The sequence below is a fragment of the Gekko japonicus genome, unplaced genomic scaffold (assembly GCF_001447785.1).
Source record: "Gekko japonicus isolate JY-2015 unplaced genomic scaffold, Gekko_japonicus_V1.1 scaffold1195, whole genome shotgun sequence".
Taxonomy (NCBI): Eukaryota; Metazoa; Chordata; class Lepidosauria; order Squamata; family Gekkonidae; genus Gekko; species Gekko japonicus.
In genome coordinates, this window is record NW_015176007.1 from 64,258 (window position 1) to 73,035 (window position 8,778).

The following is an 8,778-nucleotide window of genomic DNA, read 5'->3' on the forward strand; positions in this document are numbered from 1 at the left end:
ACAGGGCTTTCTCAGGGGTGGCACCTTGCCTGTAGAATGCTTTTCCTCCAAGGCTTCCTTGGTGCCTTATTATTATTATTCTGAAACTATAATGAAACATGAACTGAACTTCTGACTATTACACCTACCCACTCTTTTAGATAACAAGCGAAAACACTTCTTTTACCAAGACTTAACTCTGGGGGGGGGGGTCATTTCAAACAGTTTTTACAGTCTGCTTCTAGGCTGAGGGCTGTTTTATAAGGATCATTTTAGGCTGTTGAATGCTTTGTGCGGCTTTAAGCTCTGGCTGGGTTTTAAACATTTTGTTCATTCTAATGCCGCTTTGATAACTTTACCCTGTTTCAACTTGTGAGCCACCTTCGCAGGTCTTTGGAAAGCCTGTGTGTGTGCGCGCGCATATTCTCTAAATAAATAAACAGATGGAGCCAATCCACACATGCAGAAGAATGGCAGGGTATGAGAGTTTTCCCTTCACTCATTTTCACTAGCCCTTGCAATTGGACAGGGGGAAGGTGGCAGTCATGGCAACACATGCTAAATATAGCTGCATTTACTAGTGTATCCACTAGTGTTTTGATGGTGCAACCTGAATCTAGAAACTTTACAAGGGTTATCAAGGACAGCTGTCATTAAAAAAAACACCTTCCCTCCCACGTTTCATCTCTGCCCGAACAATACCCCTAAAAAGCCCTTTGATCTGGCTCCATACCTGGAGGGACTGGCAAGAGAACTGGGAGCTTGTAAGGTGAGGCACCAGGGATCTTAGCTCAGTAGCCTGTTGGGTACAACGGAAACTGGCCGCATGCCATGCCGTGTCCTCATCTGGCTGAAGGCTTGGCTCTCAGCCCACATTTTGGAGAAGAACTACCCGTGACAGTTTGTATCGGCAGCCTGCTCAAGGCAGGAAGCAACAGGGCCATCCCACCTGGTTCCTATTACGTAATGGCTTTTTGCAATCACTGAAACTCTCGTCTTGGTGCTACCCGCCCAGATCAGCACAGAGCTGGTTGTTACTCTCACAGGAGATGCTGAAAAGGCCAAAGGCTGGAGTTCTTGGTTGGCCTCAGCCACATTCTCTTGCTCATGGCCAGCCTTTGGGTCCTCAGTATGCACTCCTAAACCAAGACAGAGGGCTACCAGGAGTCAGAGAGACAGCACAGTTGGGTAGCTGTCAGATTCTGTGGCCGCAAATAACACCCACCAAGGGAAGACCATTGACAATTCACAACTATATATGATCAAAACTATATGTTACATTCATTAAAGTACAAAGATGGGTTAGTGGTCATAACCCAATAAAATGTATAAGCACATATCCAACAGATTGCTCATAACAATTAAGCACTATTTAAAAAAAGAATGTGTTCAAAACCAACAGTAGGCTCCTCTGTAATTCCATATATAAATAGTGTCCATAGACCTCCAAACAGAAAGTAACTGCAGCAGAAGACATCCACTGTGGAAAGAGTAACAGCCGGATGCCTCTCCCAGGTATAAATCAAAATTGGAGTCCAGTGACACCTTTAAGACCAACAAAGATGTTTCAGTGATCTTCAACAGCGGCTGGTAAAACAGAACTGTGAAGCAATCATAAATATACACAGAAAGACAAGGTCGACTACATAATACATATATCAGGTCAAAATATAGTAAAATGTATCTCACTCCAATTTCCAAAATAAATGCACAGCTCCGTAACTTCAATGGAATCCTAGAGTTCTCTACAAGGCAACCTGCTATGCAGCATTTTTATACATTCTATTGGGTTACGACCACTAACCCATCTTTGTACTTTAAGGAATGTAATATGCAGTTTTGGTCATATATAGTTGTGAATTGTTGATGGTCTTACTTACTTTGACAAGCCTTTATTGGCATACGTATATACATACAATAGGAGATCAGATTAAATATAGATTGTTGATGGTCTTCCCTTGGTGGGTGTTGTGGCTATACTTGTACGTTAAGGGTCCCCTATTGTCTTTGGCAGAATCAATGACCTGGCGGGAGGCCCACTTCAAATGCCCCATCCACATACAGCAAAAAATGGAAGACTCCTCCTGAAATCCCTGTGAGGTTGCCCACTGGCAGGTATCTTTCCCATGTCTTTCCTCTGCCCTCCAAACTGTTCTGGTAAGAGGAATCACTGAGGCACAGTTTAAAAAGTAACATCAGTGATGAATGCACTATTCACTGAGCTGGCACTTAAAGAGATTTTCAACTGCTACTTATACACCTCAAGCCCCACCCTTAAATAAGTTCCAAGAGGGGGCAGGGAGAGAAAGGAGGACTCTAATCTACAATCATTTTTATGCCATCAGTCTATAAGGAGGCTGCCAAAGAAACCTAAGTAGAAGAGGTTGTGTGGATGCTACAGTGGTGCCCAATGACAACTAAAACGTGTGACTTTTCAAGTTCCTAAGTTTTCACTTTAAATTAAGAACCAAGTGTCCAGTCCCTATGGCTGCAAAGAGGTATTCGAACGCATGTGGGCTTTGCCTACTGGAATCTCCCTTCTACCACCCTGTCCTTCCTCCAGGGAGCTGAGGTTGGTGGACCTCATCTCTCCTTCTTTAAGTGTGTGGCTGAATAACACTCTTGGGTGGTTGGGAAAGGGACTTCAGTACCCTGAAGAGTTCCCTGCCCCTTTCCCACATTAGCAAAAGGAGAATTGTGCCTATTTGCTTTATTGGAATTTTGTATAAGTTGTATTTTGTATAAGTTGCAGAATTCAGCTTCAATTTGGGGTAATTTTTTTTTGGGGGGGGGATTCTTGACCCACACAGAGCTCTGTATAAAGCACAGTGCTCATGCCAGATTTTTGGGACGCTCTCCTTCATTGGATAAGCCGTTCTAAAGCACTCTGCTCTATTAACAAAAGCAAGGCCAGGCTCATTGCTGGGATTCCCCAGTGCCTAACTCACAAAGTCCCAGAGGCCACCGTTGGTGCTGGGCAATCCAGGAGTAAATGTCTTTGCAACCCCGTCTCTGGAAATGAGCCTCAGGGGCTGAAGCACTGCAACGTCTTCTATATATAACCTGCTGCCTTGCCCTGCCCTTCTGTCTCTCGCCACCTCTGAAACCAAGAGAGAGAGAGAGAGAGAGAGATCCACACCTCCAGAAGCATAAAAATAGCCATCATATTTCTGAACTGGTTGATGAGTCAACTGACCTTTGAAAACCTGGCAGAGATGAATGCCACACTATACAAACAATGAGAGACTGCTCAGGAATCCAAAGCCAGGAAATACAGCACACTAGACTTTGGTGCGCTGACACCCAAAATTCTGCACCTAGAGGTGTCAGTGTTCTGCGATTGAAAAGCATTAGGCAGGCTACACAGTTGTGGAGGAAATAAAACATGTGTATTCATTCTTGCATTCTGGTTTTTTTCCTGTTTCATTTTTTCCATACGCCTGAGCCTGAGCCAGTTTGCAAATTTGGGTTAAAAGTGGGGATCTTCTTGTTTCCCACCCCCACCCCATGTATTGATTTGACAGAGTAAATTGCAGGATCTTCCTTATCATTTTCCTAGCATGGTGAATTTACCACAACCCAACTTTTATGTCATCATTTTGGCACAGTATTGATTTCTTGTCCATGATGGTGCAACTTGGCATGAGATGCAACTTTCAGAGCTGGTGCTGTGCAGTGTTTATTTATCTATCATTCAATTTATATTCCGCTCAAACCCCGAAGGGTCTCTGAGCGGCTTACACACAATCATTGGTTCCTAACTAAGGCCACAATTATACGGGGGGTGACTTCCTACCAGCACCCGGCAGCAGGGCTTGTTGTTGGAGTCTGGCTTCTTCCGGCAGCCTCGGATGTCAACGCTCCACTTCATGTTTAGAACATGATGTAAGCCCCTCCCCCCCAAAGCAGCCCAAGGTCAGGAGCCTCCTTCATGTCTTCTCAGACTATAGGACGTCTGAGATTGTTTGAGACACTCCATATATTAAAAGCTGAAAAATTGAGATCACTCTACAGGCAATTCAAGATACCGACTCACAAGGAAATGGGCAGGGTTCCCCTGGGGAACAGAACACTACCTTGACAATGGCTCTACTCTTTGGCTTCCTGAGGGCTCATCAAAATGCAGGCCATGATTAACAGTCAAGGTCTGCAGGACAATCATAGAAGCATAGAATGTTAGAGTTGGAAGGGACCTTGCAGGTCATCTAGTCCAACCCCCTGCACTCTGCAGGAGCATAGCCAAAAGATAGCCCTACAACATACCCAAAAGATGGTTGTCCAGCCTCTGCTTAAGAATGTCCAGCGAAGCAGCATCCACCACCTCCCGAGACAGTCTGTTCCACTGCTCAACCACTCTTACAGTTAGGAAGTTTCTCCTGATATTTAGTTGGTAACAACTCCCTTGTAATTTCCACCCATTAGATCTAGTCTTGCAATCCGGAGCAAGAGAGAATAGATCTGCTCCATCTTCTACATGACAGCCCTTCAAATATTTGAAGACTGCAATCATGTCCCCTCTAAGCTTTCTCTTTCCCAGGCTAAACATACCCAACTCTTTCAGCCTTCCCTCGTAAGACTTGGATTTCAACCCTCTCACCATCCTGGCTGCCCTCTTCTGAACACGCTCGGGCTTGTCAGCATCCTTCCTAAAATGTGGTGCCCAACACTGGACACAGTACTCCAGGTGAGGCCTGACCATAGCAGAATAGAGCGGAACTACCACCTCCTGCAATCTGGACACAATGCTTCTGTGCTAGATTGCATTAGCTTTCTTCACAGCCACACCACACTGCAGGCTTATGTTTAGTTTGTGATCAACCAGAACACCTAGATCCCTTTCACATGTGCTGCTATCAAGCCAAGCCCCTCCCATTCTATATCTGTGCCTTTGGTTTTTTGTACCTAAGTGTAGGACTTTGCACTTATCTCTATTGAAATTCATTTTGTCTCAGCCCACTGTTCCAGCCTATCTAGATCATTTTGAATCCTCCTGACTCTTTCTTCCTCAGAATTAGCAATCCCACCCAGCTTTGTGTCATCTGCAGATCTGATAAGCATCCCCTCTATGTCTTCCTCAAGGTCATTTATAAAAACACTGAACAACACCGGGCCCAGGACCGAGCCCTGTGGCACTCCACTCGAGACTTCCCTCCACATAGACGCAGAGCCATTTACAAGCACTCGTTGGGTACGATTTTTCAACCAACCATTAATCCATCCAACGGTTGCACCATCCAGCCCACACTTAACCAGCTTATCCTCAAGGATATCATGAGAAACTTTGTCAAATGCTTTACTGAAATCTAGATACCCTATGTCCACAGCATTGCCAGAGTCAATTGGCCTTTTAGGACCATCCAGGAATCTGTCTTGCAATGCAGACTTCCCTGGAAGCCTAATCACGAGTTCAAGCCAGGCACACCAGCCACCAGCCACCTGCTCACCTTTGTTAATCCGGTTTGCCACTCAGGAAATTCAGTCATCACACCCAGGAGATTCAATCGTCCTGCCCTCTCTGTTACCTCACCCAATACCCATCATTCTCCATTATGTTTCTCACGACCATTTTTGGAAATCTTTCTCTTTAACCTTTACAAAAATTCAAAACCACCAATAACAGCCAAAATTCTGACTTTCTCCCAGTCAGAGAAAGAATTCTGATATTCCTCCAGGTGGAGAGCAGTCCCAAACTCGCCAGTTATGGACAGAATTCATGAAATTTGGCCAATGACAAGATTAAAAAAGGCCATTAATACGATCTGGCCCCAAAAGTTAAGCGCCCAAGGGAAAATAGGATAAAAGTGGCATCTGGGCATGAGGAAACTGGGTTCAGTCCCATTCCAGATGGTCCCTCTGGCAAAATTCTGGCACTACTGGACAAAAGGTTAGTGTGATCCCTTCGGATTGCTCCTCTACCACTGAAATCACTTGACAGAGACCCTCTTATTATCATTGGGACCCCCAGCCCTTGCTACTTTGGAACTTCTCCAGCTGTGGTGGATTTAGGGTTGCCAAGTCTATCTTCGCCGGGAGCGGGGGGGGGGCACCCAGCCGGCGTCTTGCGCGCGCGCACTGCCGCACATCACCCGGAAGTGACGGGAGGACGCCAGGCACGCTGGGGGCGGGGCCACGGCCATACAAGAGAAAACCATAGAGTTGCCTGGCGTGCTCGCGTCACTTCCGGGTGACGTGTACGTCGGGGTGGAGTTCCCCCCGGGGCCCGATCCGGCGGCGCCAGGGAACGGGCCTCTGGGGCGGGGGTTTCCCCGCCCCCCGGGGGGGCTTGGGATCCCTAGCTGGATTGTAGATCAGGCAATGTATGAACATTTCTGCTCTGCTTCTTTAAGCCTCTCACTCTTCCTTCTTCCCAGGTCCCATCCAGTGTTCCCTCTAAGCTGAGTTAGTGTAAGCTAGCTCACAGTTTTTTAGCCTCCAGCTCACACATTTTTGCTTTAGCTCAGGAAGGATGGCTCCAGAGCAAACTAATTTATGCAGCCGCCAAATCATTCACTCACCACTTTAAAGCCAGTAGCTCACAAAGTAGAATTTTTGAACACAAGACTCCATAGCTTAGAGGGAGCATTGGTCCCATCCCTTCACTTGAAGCACTACTCAGAGAAAACATGCATGCTTTGCCCTCCTACCTCCCTTTTCTCTAGGGATACTGGACACTCATAACATTATGAAGGTTGGATTCAGAATTTCTCGACCAGCCAGGGGGAGAAATAGTCGCTGTTACTGGGTGGCTTCTGCTAGACACCTTCTCATCTTTTTTTTTGCTAGTCTTGCACATGCTAGTGTGAGTTTCTATATGACATCTAGTTATTTGCAGTTTCAGGTTAAGTACTGTCTCCAGTTCCCCTTATTTAGTATTTTACACTGGTATTCCCAAATTCTGACTTAATCTTTATTGAACATAACAAACTTAACAGCAGGAAATTTCATGTTAAGTATTGTCTCCAGTTCCAAGCTCCTCCCTGAGGAATTCCTGTTACCTCCCCAGAGGTACCTGTGCTAAACTCACTCTCTCTGGAAAACTTGGAGGGACCCAGCAGTCAGAGAGGCAAGTAAGACCAAGGTCCCACACCTCACATTGGTCTGTCACAGGCAGGCAACATGGAGCCAGAAAAGACTCTATTTTTAACCAGTCAAGCTAGATCAAGCCAGGAGCACGTACACAGGACCTCATGATCAGCCAATAATTAACAAAGATCTTCATCAACATACTAATCCTTAAATCCCATCTCCTCTGACCTAGGCACTAATCTGGGTAAACTGAATTGTCTCCTTGAAGTCATTTCCAGAGTCTAGCACCCTTTCCCCATTGAACATTGAGCCAATGACAAGTTGTACTGCTCCAGGCAATCCGTGTAACATCGCCCAAGCTTGCGTTCATTTCAAGCACAGACAAAAAATCCCAATACTGCAAACTAGGAGAGCATGTGTGACCACTGGGGAAACCCAGGTTCAAATTTTGCTCCCTCAGCCATGAAGGGCTGATTTAATCTACCTCATGGGGGGCGGGGTGATGATAAAATGGAGGAGAGGTAAGCTATGTGTGAAACCTTGACTTCCTTGAAGGAAGGGAGAAATAAAAGAAAATGGATAGATATGGTATTACAGCTCAGTGTTTGACAGGTAAAATATCAATTTGTTGGCACTCCACTATGTAAGCCATTCTTGTATGTACAAACCAGAAACTACTGTATCTCCAAACTACTGGGAATTCCTTTTCAGGACAGGACTATCATACGCTAGTTTTAAATTTCAAATTGAAGTATGGTTTCAACAGGAAAGAAATCACTAATGCAATATTCATCAGTCTCTCTTTCTTGGCCTGCAAAATTCCAGACATCTAGCAAAACTGATTCGGCACTATTTCTCCCCCTTTAGATCACTGTGTGTGCCATGTTTACAGCACATGACTTTGCATTCTGTTCTTCCAGAAAATTCTCATGTGAAAAGGGGGAGACCCAGGAGGGACTCTGGGTTGCTCTGCCAGTGAACCCCCACCCTTCCCTGCATCACATGAGAACCTGCCACAAAAGTGTCCAAGTTTTAAGTGGGAGAAAGTAAGGCTTTCCTACTAGTCTCACAACATACAGTACAACAGAGAAACATTGCAAAAATGCAGTGAATTCATCCAACTTCTGACATCTTACAGTATAAGTCTCATGACAACGGGAAACATTTGTGGGGTGGGGGGAATCCCAGAAGGATCACCAAAGATTTGAGGAGATGAAACATAAACATAAACACACCACTCCCTTTAAAAAAAAAAAAAAAAGCCAAAGCTCATCCCATCCAAGATTTTTTATCTGCCTCCATGACTGGCAGACGAACAAGTAATAGCACAGCAAAAAAAATAATAATCCAACAATTGCTGGTGGGTTATTATGATTTTTATTAAAACAATAATTATTTTCACATTTTGTCCTTTTTTTTGCTAGCAATATACAGGCTTGTTGTAAGGCCCTTACCAACCACCAAGAATTCCCGCAGTGGCCAACGAAATGGCCCTGATTCTGGCTCAGTGAGGCACAGTAGATGGAAAACTAGCCAGACAAATCAGAAAACGAGGGGCAAAAGCCTGGAGTGTTAAGGCGGCGTGCCAGAGAGCAAGAATCAAAGGCAGTCAGTCCCACAAAGGGCAAGTTTCTGGGATGTCTTTAAAATACACTCATGTCAGCTCCTCACGGGACGGGATGAAGGAATGGATCCCACAGTGGCTCATTCTGGGGATGCACTCTAGATAATTTCCAAAGACACAAGATCTTGAGTTGCAAGTGAGCTGCAGAG